The sequence below is a fragment of the Sturnira hondurensis genome, unplaced genomic scaffold, assembly GCF_014824575.4.
Source record: "Sturnira hondurensis isolate 20B ecotype Veracruz unplaced genomic scaffold, ASM1482457v3 Scaffold0018731, whole genome shotgun sequence".
In the NCBI taxonomy this organism is placed as follows: Eukaryota; Metazoa; Chordata; class Mammalia; order Chiroptera; family Phyllostomidae; genus Sturnira; species Sturnira hondurensis.
In genome coordinates, this window is record NW_028091362.1 from 17,033 (window position 1) to 31,256 (window position 14,224).

The 14,224-nt window shown below is 42.9% G+C and overlaps 1 pseudogene; it reads left to right on the top strand.

Annotated features, from left to right (window-relative positions):
* The first annotated feature begins 9,839 nt into the window (after positions 1-9,839).
* LOC119003868 (nuclear fragile X mental retardation-interacting protein 2-like) lies at positions 9,840-13,823 on the top strand (annotated as a pseudogene).
* The last annotated feature ends 401 nt before the right edge of the window (positions 13,824-14,224 follow it).

A 14,224-nucleotide genomic window follows, 5' to 3' on the forward strand; every position in this document is an offset into this window, starting at 1 on the left:
ATTTGAAGTTTTAGCTTCAGCAATCAGTCAATAAAAAGAAATAACAGGCATTCAAATTGGAAAGGAAGAAACAAAACTGTCATTGTTTGCAGATGACATGATAGTGTACATGGAAAATCCTATAGCCTCTACCAAAGAACTGCTCAAACTAATAAATGAATTTGGCAAAACAGCGGTTTACAAAGTCAATATCCAGGTGTCAAAGGCATTTTTGTATACGAACAATGAAACAGCAGAAGCAGAAATCAAGAAAAAAATCCCATTCGATATAGCAAAAAACAAAAATAAAATACCTAGGAATAAACCTAACCAAGGACGTAAAAGACCTGTATGCAGAAAACTACACAACACAGAAGACAGAAATCAAGGAAGACACAAACAAATGGAAACATACACCGTGTTCATGGGTTGGAAGAATTGACATCATCAAAATGTCCATACTACCCAAAGCAATTTACAGATTCAATGCAATACCTATTAAAGTACCAATGGCATATTTCACAGACATAGAATGAACACTTCAAAAATTTATATGGAACCATAAAAGACCCTGAATAGCAGCTGCAATTTTGAGAAAGAAGAACAAAGTAGGAGGGATCACAATACCTGATATCAAACTGTATTACAAGGCCACTGTATTCAAAACAGCCTGGTACTGGCATAAAAACAGGCACATAGACCAATGGAAGAGAACAGAGAACCCAGAAATAAACCCTACTCTCCATGGTCAATTAATATTCGACAAAGGGGGCAGTAACATAAAATGGGGTAAAGATAGCCTCTTCAACAAATGGTGTTGGGAGAACTAGATGGCTACATGCAAAAAAATGAAACTTGAGCACCAACTTACACCATACACCAAAATAAATTCAAGGTGGATAAAAGACTTAAATATAAGCTGTGACACCATTAAAGTCCTAGAGGAGAATATTGGCAGGAAAATCTCAGATATTTCACGCAGCAACATTTTTACTGATATGTCCCCTAGAGCAAGAAATATAAAGGAAAGAATAAACAAATGGGAATAAACAAGTGGGATCTCATCAAACTTAAAAGCTTCTGCATGGCCAAGGAAAACAGTATCAAGATAAAAAGAGAAGCAACAATTTCGGAAAACATATTTGCCAATGACACCTCAAAGATTTAATCTCCAAAATATACGAAGAACTCACATGACTCCACTCAAAGATGAGCAACCCAATTAAAAAATGGGCAAAGGACTTGAACAGACACTTCGTGAAGGAGGACATAGAGAAGATCCAGAGATACATGAAGAGATGCTTGATATCACTAGCTATCAGAGAGATGCAAATTAAAATCACAATGAGATACCACTTTACACCAGTCAGAATGGCTATCATAAACAAAGCAATAAACAACATATGTTGGAGAGGGTGTGGGGAAAAGGGGACTCTGGTCCACTGTTGGTGGGATTGCAGACTGGTACAATAATTATGGAAAATAGTATGGAATTTTCTCAGAAAACTAAAATTGGACCTGCCTTTCCAATTCCAGTGGAATTGGACCCATCAATTCCACTGCTAGGGTTGTATCCTAAGAACCCTAAAACACCAATCCCAAAGAACATATGCACCCCAATGTTCATAGCAGCACAATTTACAATAGCTAAGAGTTGGAAGCAACCTAGGTTGCCGTCAGAAAATGAATGAATCAAAAACTATGGTATATGCAGGACTTCCACCAAGATGAAGGCATAGGTGGAAACACTGTGCCTTCTCCCACAACCAAGTTTGAATACAACAAAGGTTTGGAGAGCAAAGGCATAGCCAAAGAACAGAAAACTGAATTATATGGAAGTCTGACAACAACTAACCGTTCAACCGGGACGGTAAGAGACGCGGAGCCAACAGTGGAGCAGGGTCTGGCAGAAAAGATCCCCAGTCTAGGCGCGCAAGTAGCCCGGACCCAGTCAGGGTGTGGGGCAGACTGACCACGGTCGCACATTCGCGCACAGTGAGATGGACCACGCAGGACTCAGGAGGCGAACCCAGTGGAGGGCTAAAGGCGGTGGTGCACTCGAGTTCAGTGGGACGAAACGTGTGGGCCCGGTGATGGTGGCACCTGCGGCACCGGCCACCTGTGGAGGCCGTGGCGGGAGGCAGCAGACAAGACGCCATTGTTCCTCTTTGACCCCGCCCCAACATACAGCGTCACAACTCAGTGACTGAGGTGCCCTGCTCCGGTGAAAACCTAGGGCTCTGATCCTGCTACGTAACAGACACAAACAGCCCAAAAGATGTTGCAAGAAGAACTCAAAGTCCCAGAGCTGATAACTCTAAGCGACCAAGAGATTGCCAGCCTCTCAAAAGCACAGTTCAAGACACTGTTTATCAGGATGCTCACAGAACTGGTTGATTATAGTCATAAATTAGAGGAACATATGAAGGCTAAACTAATTGAAATGAAGGGAGATGCACAGGAAACCAATAGTGATGGAAAGGATACTGGGACTCAAATCAAGGGAGTGGACCAGAAGGAAGAACAGAACATCCAACCACAAAGGAATGAAGAAATGAGAATTCAAAAAAATGAGGAGAGGCTTAGGAACCTCCAGGACATCTTTAAATGTTCCAACATCCAGATTATAGGGGTACCAGAAGGGGGAAAGAAACAGCCACGAGTGGAAAACGTATTTGAACAAATAATAAAGGAGAACTTCCCCAGTCTGGCAGAGGAAATAGACTTCCAGGAAATCCAGGAAGCTCAGAGAGTCTCAAAGAAGTTGGACCCAAGAAGGAACACACCAAGGCACATCATAATTACATTAGCCAAGACCAAAATGAAGGAGAGAATCCTAGAAGCAGCCAGAGATAAGGGAACAGTCACCTGCAAAGGAGTACCCATCAGACTGTCAGCGGATTTCTCAAAAGAGACCTTACAGGCAAGAAGGGGCTGGAAAGAAGTAGTCCAAGTCATTAAATCCAAAGACCTACATCCAAGATTGCTTTATCCAGCAAAGCTTTCATTTAGAATGGAAGGGCAGATAAAGTGCTTCTCAGATAAGGTCAAGTTCAAGGAGTTCATCATCACCAAGCCCTTATTATATGAAATGCTAAAGGGANCCTACCTTTTGCAACATCATGGATGGAACTGGAAAGCATTATGCTGAGTGAAATAAGCCAGGTGTTGAAGGACAAATACCATATGATCTCACCTTTAACAGGAAGCTAAACAACAAAACAAACAAGCAAGCAAAATATAACCAAAGACACTGAAATAGAGAACAGGCTGACAGTGACCAGAGGGAAGAGGGGAGGGAATTTCAGGGGAAATAGGGGAGGGATTTAGAGGAACATATATAAAGGATACATAGACAACAACTGAGAAGGGTGGAAATGGGAGGAAGCGGGGAGCAGGGGGGGTGGGATGGGATGGGAGTAATAGACAGAAAACTGTACTTGAAAAATAATTAAATACATTTAAAAAAAGAACAATTTACAAGGAAACAACAATAAAGTGGATGAAGCTGAGAATTAAATCAATGATTTGAATATAAGGAAACAAACAAAAAAACAACCAATCAGAACAAGAAGAAAAAAGAATACAAATAATGAGGGTAGTATAAGCAGCCTCCTGGACAACTTCCAGAAGCCCAACATTCACATCTAAGGAGTGCCAGAAGAGAAGAGAAAGAGCAAGAAACTGGAAATTTTTTGAAAAGGAAACTTCCTTAATTTGGCAAAGGAAATAGACAAGCACATTTAGGAAGCACAGAGAGTCCCAAACAAGATGGATGCAAAGAGGCCCACTTTAAGACATGTTATAATTAAAATACTAAAAGTTAAAGATAAAGAGAGAATCTTAAAAGCAGCAAGAGAAAAACAGCAAGAGGGAGTTCCCATAAGACTATCAGCTGGTTTCTCAAAAAAACCTTTGCAGGCTAGAAGGGATTGGCAAGAAATATTCAAACACAAGAAGCAGAGACCTACAGCCAAGATTACTCTATCCAGAAAAGCTATCATTTAGAAACAAAGGACAGATAAAGAGCTTCCAAGATAAGAAAATAGTAAAGTAGTTCATCACCACCACACTACTAAGAAAAAGAAGATGATCAAAACTGAACAATAAAATGACAAAAATAAATATATATCAACAACTGACTCTAAAAAACAAAGTAAGCAAACAAGTAGAACAGAAACAGAATCGTAACTATGGAGAGCATTTTGATATTTGCCAAATGGGATAGATTCTTCCAGCCCTTTCAGGCCAGGCAGCCTCATACAGGATTCAGGGTAATGTAAGAAAATTCACAGAGCCATTGGGATGTCTGACATGCCTTAATTCTGGGGTAGGGCACACATGCCACAAGCCATGCATTGCATTGCAGATAGTCCTGACTCCCTTATGTACTAAATGCACGCAAAGGTGACAGGGTGCCAAAAAATTATATAAGAGAGTGATTCTCCACATGTAGGCCCATATTTAGCAAGTCAGCATTACCCATATGTCCCAGTGAGGGAGCCTGACTGACCCCATTTTCCCTACAGTCCACCCCTTTAGGGTTCCTCACTATACAATCTATGTGACAGTGTCTTCTGTGAGGGTCCCTTGGCAATGAGGGTAGAGCCTTGCACCCATATGCCGCAACAGCACTACAAACTGCAACAGCATGCAAAGAAAACACAAGCACTGCCACCCAAGAAAGCAAGGACCCACCCACCATTCAGTGGTTAAGTATGCCCATCATTCCTGCAAGGGATTGACTGTTAGGTACTCAATAGCATGGGTCTCAGAAGCTAATGCTCGTAGAGCTTGACTAACTTTGTGATGGACATCTGGAACGTACACACAGCATTTGGCCCCAACTAGAACACTTACCGCACCTTGTGATACAGTGAGCATATCTAAGGCCATATGATTTTGTAAGACTACTTTTCTCAATTGTTACATTTCCTCGTTTAAGAGGAATCATGTGTTGCATTAAATGCATGAGCAGTGTGCAAGGCTAAAGCAGTTATGCCAGCCTCAGTGACTATAGAAGCAGGTTGAGGAGAAAAAATGGCTAATGGGTAGTACCACCATGGGTATGCTTTACCCAGTGTTGCACTTTAAACACTTCCCAATTGGTTGGCCAGATTGCAAGAGTTTTCTGAACTCAAGAAGGCAAATAGGGCCACCCCCACATACAATAGCCAGTTCAATTCTTGAGTAATTAAGGCGGCCCATGTGAGTCACACACCCAGATGGCCCCAGTGGGAATTTCAGGGACGCTAGATTGTTCATCTACATAGGTAACAGGGCCAAACATTTCCTTCAACTCAGCCCATACAGGGCTGAGTGGAAAGAGTACTTCTTTGTTGTTGGGAACCGCTCTGCCTGGTTTCAGGAATTGTAACTACCCCCCATGGCTAAGGATGAGCGAGCGACCTCCTGAATGTGAGCCACAGAAGACAAAAACTTGTCTCTGGTAGCAAATGCTGCCTAAGCTTCCTTCCCCTGCTCCCAAAAGCATGGTCAATGTTGATGATGGGTATGATTCCTCACAGCAAGGGGCAACCTAAGCCAGACTCAATCACTTGGGAGGCCATTGTGGAAAGACTCGGAGGGCTGCGACAAAGAGGGAGCAATGGACCCTTGACCCAGGGCTATGTGACATAGCCCAAGTCCCCATGTCCTCTGGGAGAAGCACTTCCTGGCCCTAATCCACTTAAACCTGAAAACCTAATGGGGAGGGGAAATCTGGCATGAGAAAGAATTTCTAAAAATCCTGTGAAACCTGCTTTGCTAAGAGTGTTTTTATTCATATGTTAAGGGTCTAAACAGGAAATGAGTATGTCTCCCAAAGTTTCTGCAAACCCCCTTTCCTGGCAGACACTGACCCAGACTAAACCCTCAGATTTCTTTGAAATGTTATCTACTGTTTGATCTTTGCTGCCCTGTATTCCTTTTTATTACAACCCAATAAAAGCCCCTGGAGAAAGGCGCTCCTTGCCTTTTCCTCTGAGAAACTGGCCACCGATCCTCCCCAAGCAGATCATGTCTTTGTAGTGTTTACTTTCATCTGTGGCAGACAGGGGGACTTGAGGGCAAAGTCGTCCCCACACTTTGTTGCAGATAAGTGCCCCACTTAGCCAATGAGGACATATGAGCTATCCCACTGTGAGATTGGCCATATAGTCTTAGAACCACTTTGCAATGAGGTAAGTGGTCCTTACTGTCATGGGGAAGTTCCTGTTGTAGCCTCCAAGGCCAACATGGTAGCATATACCACCACTCATTGCTCTTCAATTAGGGAGTACTGCGCCTCTGCTCCTTTCCATAGTTGGGACCAGAATGTCAAGGGTTGATGTAGCCATTCCAATTGCTGCAAAGTCCCCACCCAAAGCCTTCTTGTGTCATGTGCACATCAAGCTCACAGGGTCTAACAGGATCCAGAGCATGCAAGCCCTGAACACGTTAAATAATGTACTTCACTCATTGAAACACTTATTCCAAGGTCAGGGTCCAGTCCCAGCTCATTTCTTTTTTTACCAAGGCATACAAGGAGCAAACAACCTAAGCAAGGTGAGGCACAAACACTCTCCAGTACCCAAGCAGGTTCAAACACTTTTGGAGCTGCTTCACAGTGGTAGGGATAGGATATGCTTGAATTTTATCTATCACAGCATCAGGAATTACTTTTGTCTTGCCCAACCACACAACCCCCAAGAATTTGACAGATAATCCAGGCCCTTGCAGGTGGGCCTCATCGACCGCCCAACCACCTGACTTCAGGTATGACAACACTTTGAGGCACTGCCTTCTCCAACTCTGTAAGAGAATCCTTGGTTAGCAAAATGTCATCAATGTAGTAAAAAAGGCACACTTCAGCAGGACGTGGACACTTAGTTAGGTCCTCCACCACAAGCCCATGACAGATAGGCAAGCTGTACAAATACCCTTAACAAAGTACTGTAAAAGTCCATTGTCAGCCTTCCCATGTGAAGGCAAACTGATCTTGACTCTCCAGAGCAATATCAATGGAGAAAAAAGCATTTGCCAGATCAGCCACAAAATGGTATGTTCCCAGCTCATTGATTACCCAGTCCATCAAGTCCACCCCCGAAGGGACTGCTGCATGTATTGGGGGAATGACCTTATTGAGCTCCCAGTAATCTACTGTCATTCTGCAGGTACCATCCATCTTCTGCACTGGCCACACGGGAGAGTCGAAAGGACTATGAGTGGCCCTAATTATCCCCACCTTTTCCAACTCTCCTATAGTAGCTGTGATCTCCTCATGGCCACTGGGCAACCGTTACTGCTTAACTGCCATCACCCATCATGCAAGCAGCAATAGAATGGGGGAATGCTCAGCATGTTCCCACAGAATAGCTTTTACCACTCACACTCCTAAGCAGAACTCTCCTGTAGTACTTTGTAGTCATAACACTTGGAGCACATCAGTGCCCAGGATATACTCAGGAATGGGGGGGGGGTCACATATACAGTATATTTAAAGGGGGCCAGTCACCCAATACCTAGGGAGAGCTGCACAGCCTTCACCTTTACACTATGTCCCCTATAACCATCAATAGAGGCCACAGTCCCCAGAAACTTCTCAGGGTTTCCATGTAGGAGGTTACACTCAGCTCCTGTGTCCACAAGAGCCAAGACCCCCTGGACATTTGTAGGGGACTAAAGGATAGCCAATTTGACATGCAACCTCTGGTCCCTGCCTGTCCCCTGTAGACAGATTCCTGGCCTTCCCCCTATTCAAATGTCCAAAGGATATCTCCTCCCTCTTCTTGGGAAGATGGCACAGCCAGGTGGTCTTCCAGCCAGATAGGATGGGCCTCTCGGGTTGCATCCCTGGGATTCCTCCTTGTTACCTTCTTCTTCTAGGGCCACAGGAAATGTCGGTCAGCTCCCAGCTGTTTCCAGAGGTCTAATATGTAAGTGTTTGGCTACCTATCAATCTTATTTTGATTTACTCCAGGCCTCAAAATGACTGACTACATCTGGGTCCTTGTTACCCACATGGTGTTGCTCTTTGACTATAAGATAGCTTGAGACACCATTTGCACTCCTTTCTGCTGCCACCAAGTCTCTGCCTCCCCAAGATTTGTTGCCATTATGGTGACATTGTTAATGTGACACCCAACATATGGGGCCAAGGTAACCATGATGGATACAAAAGAGGCAAAAGGAGCATACTTCAGCACCAGACCCCTCATCCTTGCCATAAAGCATTCATCATTGGGGCCATGAGTATTGGAATTGGACATAACCTGGTGCATGCCCAACACCCATAGGATCTTCACTAAGTCTGTATGGGACTGCCATTTGCTCACAGTGTCTGGCATGTCTCCTGTATCTGCCCAGGCTGTACCAATGAGAGCCAGGACCCGTTTCAACAGAGAATGAGAACCCTGCACCCTCGCATATCACGAAATATTTTGCAGCTGCTGTCTCAGAGAGGTGTGAGTCATGATGGAAGCTAACTTTTCTTTCATTATAGTGCACATAATACTATCCACTCCTAAATCCTAAAGGCAGAGGAGCCACACTGCTAAGGGCTCCATGGCCCACTGCCAAAACTTCTTTCCCAGATCAACTAGTTTGGCATTCATATAGGGGAAATTCACGGTGTGCTCGGCCATCTGGGCAGGGCCAGCTGGATTCCCCACTGGCACCATGGGCTACGGCGACTTCATCTTTTGTATCAGTACCAGGTGGGCCTCCAGGGAACTCAGTTCCCCCTCCTCTTGCTCCTCCAACTGACCTGCTACAACTTCGGGGAGGGGGCGCGGAATCCTGCAGCTCTACTGTTCAGAGGTCTTCCTCCAGGGCACAGATTCTGGACTCCATGGCTTCCTCTCTTCCCTGGAGTTGAGTTCACATAATTTTGCTGTGTTGAGAAGTACAGTTTTCACCTCAGCTCACAAAACTGAAAGAAATATCCAGCCCACGGCCCCGCAGCTTCCCTGGGCACTCAGCTTCTCCAGGGTCTCCCCTACCACCCACAGGGCCTTCTCTACTGTGTTGGAGGCACCACCAACACCGGGCCAGTTCTGGTGGTGAGCCCAGGTCACCAGGAGACTTGCCACTGGATACCACATGCGGGTGGCAGGCCACCCCTCCAAGCCCCCTCCAGGGGTACTGATGGCTCCTCCATTCCATACTGTGATAAATCCTGCCAACTATGCCAAATGTTTTGCAGCCATTCGAGGCCAGGCAGGTTCACATGGGATTCAGAGAGATGGAAGAAAATTCCAGAGCTGTTGGGATGTCTGACATGTCTTTATGAATGCCACAAGCTGCATGTCTCATAATGGGAAGTCCCAATTCTTTTATATACTAAATGCATACAGAGCCGGCAGGATGCCAAAACATATGTAACAGAGGGTGATGGTGTGCATGCAGGCCCATGATCAATATTATACAAATACTGCTAAGTCAGAGTTGCCTGGACACCCAGGTCAGGGAGACTGATTGACACCATTTTCTCTACAGATATCATTTAGAATCAAAGGGCACATAACAAACTTCTTAGACAAGAAAAATATAAAGGAGTTCATCATCACCAAACCATTATTATACGAAGTGTTAAAGGAACTTATTTAAGAAAAAGAAGAAGACTAAAACTATGAACAATAAAATAACAATAAAGAAAAATTTATCAACAATTGAATCTAAAAAGCAAACTAAGCTAACAAGAATACAGAATCATGGACATGTAGAGTGTTTTGATGATTGCCAGATGGAAGTGAAGTATCAGGGAATGAGTAAAGTGGGGAGTGGATTAAGAAGTACAAATACGTTGTTAAAGGATAGCTGTGGGGATGTGAAGCATAGTATAGGAAATGGAGTAGCCAAAGAACTTATATACATGACCCATGAACATGAACATGATGAGGGTATGGCCTGATGGAGGGAGGGAGACTAGGGGGAGGAGAACTGAGAGGGAAAAATCAAGACCGTTGTAGTAGCATAATCAATAAAATATAATTAAAAAATAAAAATAAAAAGCTTCCAACACACACACACAGGGAAAAAAAGAAATGAAAATGAAGAACCATGACAACTAAATACAAAGTGTAATCTGAAATATATCCTGGATCAGAAAATAAATGCAATATGCCCTGGCTGGTATAGCTCAGTGGATTGAGCTCGGGCCTGTGAACCACACAATCGTGGTTCGATTCCCAGTCAGGGCACATGCCTGGGTTGCAGGCCAGTTCCCAGCAGGGGACTCATGAGAGGCAACCATACATTGATATTTCTCTCCTTCTCTCCTTCCCTTCCCCTCTACAGATAAATAAATTAAATTAAATTAAAAAAAGAAAAGAAATGCAATAAAGAAATTACTGGACAATTGTTTAGATAATAAAGTGGCATTATAATGAAATCTCCTGACTTTGATTAAATGTACATGTGTAAAGAATGTCTTTGTTTTATGAGAGAAAGTAGAGAAGGGAGACAAAATGACAGGAAGAAAACAAATGTGTAAAATGGCTAAAATTGCTGATGGGTACATGGGGTTCATTGTATTATTCTTGTAAGTTTCTGATATCTGAGTTTTTTCAGAATAAAAAGTTTAAATTAAAAAACATATGCATTGTAAAATTTCAAATCAAATATTAACAAACCTTTGAAAAAGGCAGACATTTAAGGATTTCTAATTCATTTAATTATATGGCAAATTTCCTTGAGCATGCACTCTACTCTTTTAGCCATTCAATCAAGACGAAGTAAGATACTGTAATAGTGACCTCTCCACTTACTCTCCCATAGCTATCTGATGCAAGTCCTCCTGGAGTCCCCACTCCCTATTTATCAATATAATCAGTATCAATTCAAGGACAGGTATTAGGTGGCTTGGTATAAGAGCTATGTTTTTAAATGCCCGAACTCGTGATATGTTCTTCTTTCTTTACCTGTTGAGTCCCAGGAGTTCTTGAATTTCAGTCCATTTTGTCTTAAAGCTCTGATCAAGCATATTTCTCTATTTAACCATATGGCAGCTTTGCTATTGTCACAGGGTTTCAGCTCATGCAATTCAGAGGCACACACAGCCAATCCGAGAGAGTTTGGCCTCAGCTCAGGAAGGGACAGGCAGTGAAAGGGACACAGGGTTAGTTTCTGAGAGATGGGACCTCTTTTTGGAGAACCTGATATTGGGCAATAGGGGTGTAGCCACAAGCTCAGGGTTTCAGGGGTAAGCATTGGGGCCCTTCAGGTCTTAGAGGACACCGTAAGATCCCAGTCCTGGAGGAACCAAGGCCACTGGACAGAAGAACTTGGAACAGGAGTGGAGAAAAAAATGAGAATGCAAGTGTTAAAATGCTCCTACCAAACAGCTCACTGGTCTGAAAAACAGACCACAGGTGTCCCTTCCTTGAGAAGAAAGAGGGTATCCATGTAGGATCAGCTTCAAGACTAATATTATCATAAGATCTTGAGCTCACAACTTCTTCACCTATTTTGGTTATCCTTTGACCTCTACCTTCATTGTCATTCACTCACCCCCAACCCACACCACTCCACCTCAGTTTCCCCATAGACCAGTCATTTAGAACTGTGCGGGCTCAGCTTAAGTAAGGATGTCCTTTGGGACAACAGATGCAATGAATGTTTCTTTTGGCTGAATGGGAATAGCTGAAGGTTAAAATCAACATCCAGTTGATGTTGAAGCCAAATATCAAAGCTTTAACTCATCAAAAACTAAACACATGGGCTACAAAAATAAATCTGGAGTGTCATAAAAAATTACTTAATTATGATTACAATGTTATTATTAAAATTTTAGAAGTCAAATGTCACATTTGACATTTTTAAATGTGACATTTTAACATAGAGACAATAATTTCTCTTGTCCAGATCCTGACAGTGTAGCAGCCCCTAGCCTTAGCCAGAAAGTCCCAGCCACTTTCAATAGAGGAGAAGCCCAACCAGCTACCAGCTGCTACACCACCACCATCATTATGATTTCTACAACCACAGCCACAACCAACATCACAGGTGGCCTAACCAATACCATGTAGGTACAGCATGGAGCCAAGGGCATCCCCAAGGCCCAGTCAAAGCCACTGAAACATGAGCAGAAACATGCCCTCCATCAGCACCAGGACACATCAAAGAGGAAAACAGGCTATGGTGAACTAAGTGGCAATGTTGGAGAAAAAGATATCTTTCAAGAATATGGGTTCTTATGTAGCTACCAACCCTATTTCCAGGTTCATCAATGGCAGCCAACAAGTTTTAACCACTGACCTGAGGCAGACTCTAAAGGCTAGCATCCTTGGAAAAGCAGGAATTAAAACAAGGAATTTCATTCAGAAAAAACTATATGGACGAAAATCATGGGAAGTCTTATAAAAATAAATCTGGAGACAACCAGTCTGTAAATGAGAGCGATAGTGTAGCAATTCCAAATGGTGTTGTAACAATTAATTCTGGCTATATTACTAATGGTTATATGACCAAAGGAGCAGGTAATAATGGTAGTGGATCTGAGAGCAAATACACCACTCCTAACAAAAGAAAAACTAGGTACAATAGTGTCAAGGGTTGTGAAAATCTAAATTTTTGCAGGACAAAATAATGCAACAAGAGACCAGTGTCCCAGTTTTAAATAGACTTTCAAGCCTGACTAAACTGAACAAATGGAAAGAAGGGGAAGTTGAATAAATAGGTTGTTTTAAGCCCATCTGGAAGTATGAACCTGGGCTTTGAGTAACAAGTTGAGGAAAACCTACAGTGGAAAAACTGTGATATTAAACCTGGAGTGAGTAGCAAAAAGTTTGATGATTGGCCCAAAGGAAAGCATGCTTCTGCAGTTGTCTTCCAAGAGGACTCGTGAATAATATCTAAAACACCCCAAATTTTTCCAATGGATAATGGTAGGGCTAAATTAAGTTAAGCAAGCAAAGTTAAGGAAAACCTCAACTAAACTGTATAGATCTCTTCTGTGTCACCATCCTCTTGATCATCTACTGGGAAAACTGTCTCAATCTTCAAGTTGGTTATCTCAGGTCCCTATGTCAGTGAGTAAAACTGTTTCTAATGGGCCTGTTTTAGGAGAGACAGATGCAAATGGGTATTCTCCAGGAGGTCAGCTAGCTGCTACTAGATGCGGCTGCTAATACACTAAAACCCATCTCTTCTGGGGAAGATTTAATTCTCCAGGACATGAGTCCAACATCAGCAGCCGTTGAACAAATTAAGGCCAGCCTTTTGATCGACCCTCCAAATGTGCAAACTATGCTGTTGAGATTACCGCAAATAGTTCTATCCTTTCAGACAGATCAGCAAAACCTGGGGGATGTCTCCCAGAATCAGTGGGAGTTATCATTTATAAATGAATTCAGTGCTGCCCCTGAGACTATTGGGAAGTCATCACATCATATAGTGATGCAGGTGACATTTCCAGGGAAATATTCTGCCACTTTCACAGGGTGCTGAAATGATCCTCTCAGGAAGTGAGCATCCTGTTTCCCAAGGTTTATGAGCTGGAGAAACAGACTAGTCCTCAAGTTCCAGGTAGCATTCTAAAATCTGGGACTAGGGAAAGAGGAGCTTTATCCTTGGAACCCAGACATAGCAAACACCCACAGTGAAGGTGCTTTAGTGTTTCTCTCAAAGGACTATGAGGTACAAAAGCAAAGTCCTCTGGTGTCTCCTATAAACACTATGTTAGGCTTCACCAAAGAACAGAGATAACAGAGAGGCCTAGAAAAGAATGATAGCTGAGGTTCTTTTAGTCTGAGGGCTGCTATTGGATATCACTCTAAAGAGAGGAAGTCTGTTTAGAATTTGCAGAGGCAAGATCCCAAAGGATAATCACTTTCAAGGAAACCATGAACAGTGCAGATCAATGAAAAACCAGACTGCCACTTGTAACCATCATTAGCATTAGAGTCACCACTCATGAAGGACACAAGGTTTATATCCTAGTAAATCTTCAACACAGCAGAGGAACCATAAATAGAACCACAGGATTGTGTATGTGTATATATAGTTTTATAGAGAGAGTTATGAAGACAATATGGGGAAAAAGTAGCCTTATAGCTGTGAGTTTATAAAATAGTTTACTCTTGTGTTATTATTTTTTCGTTGTATTATTTTACATATAAACAACTATATACCTACATTCGACCCACCCTGTTTTATATATGTATATATAAACCTATAGCCCTGGCTGGTGTAGCTCAGTGGATTGAGCTCAGGCCTGCAAACCACACAATCATGGTTCGATTGCCAGTCAGGGAACATGCCTGGG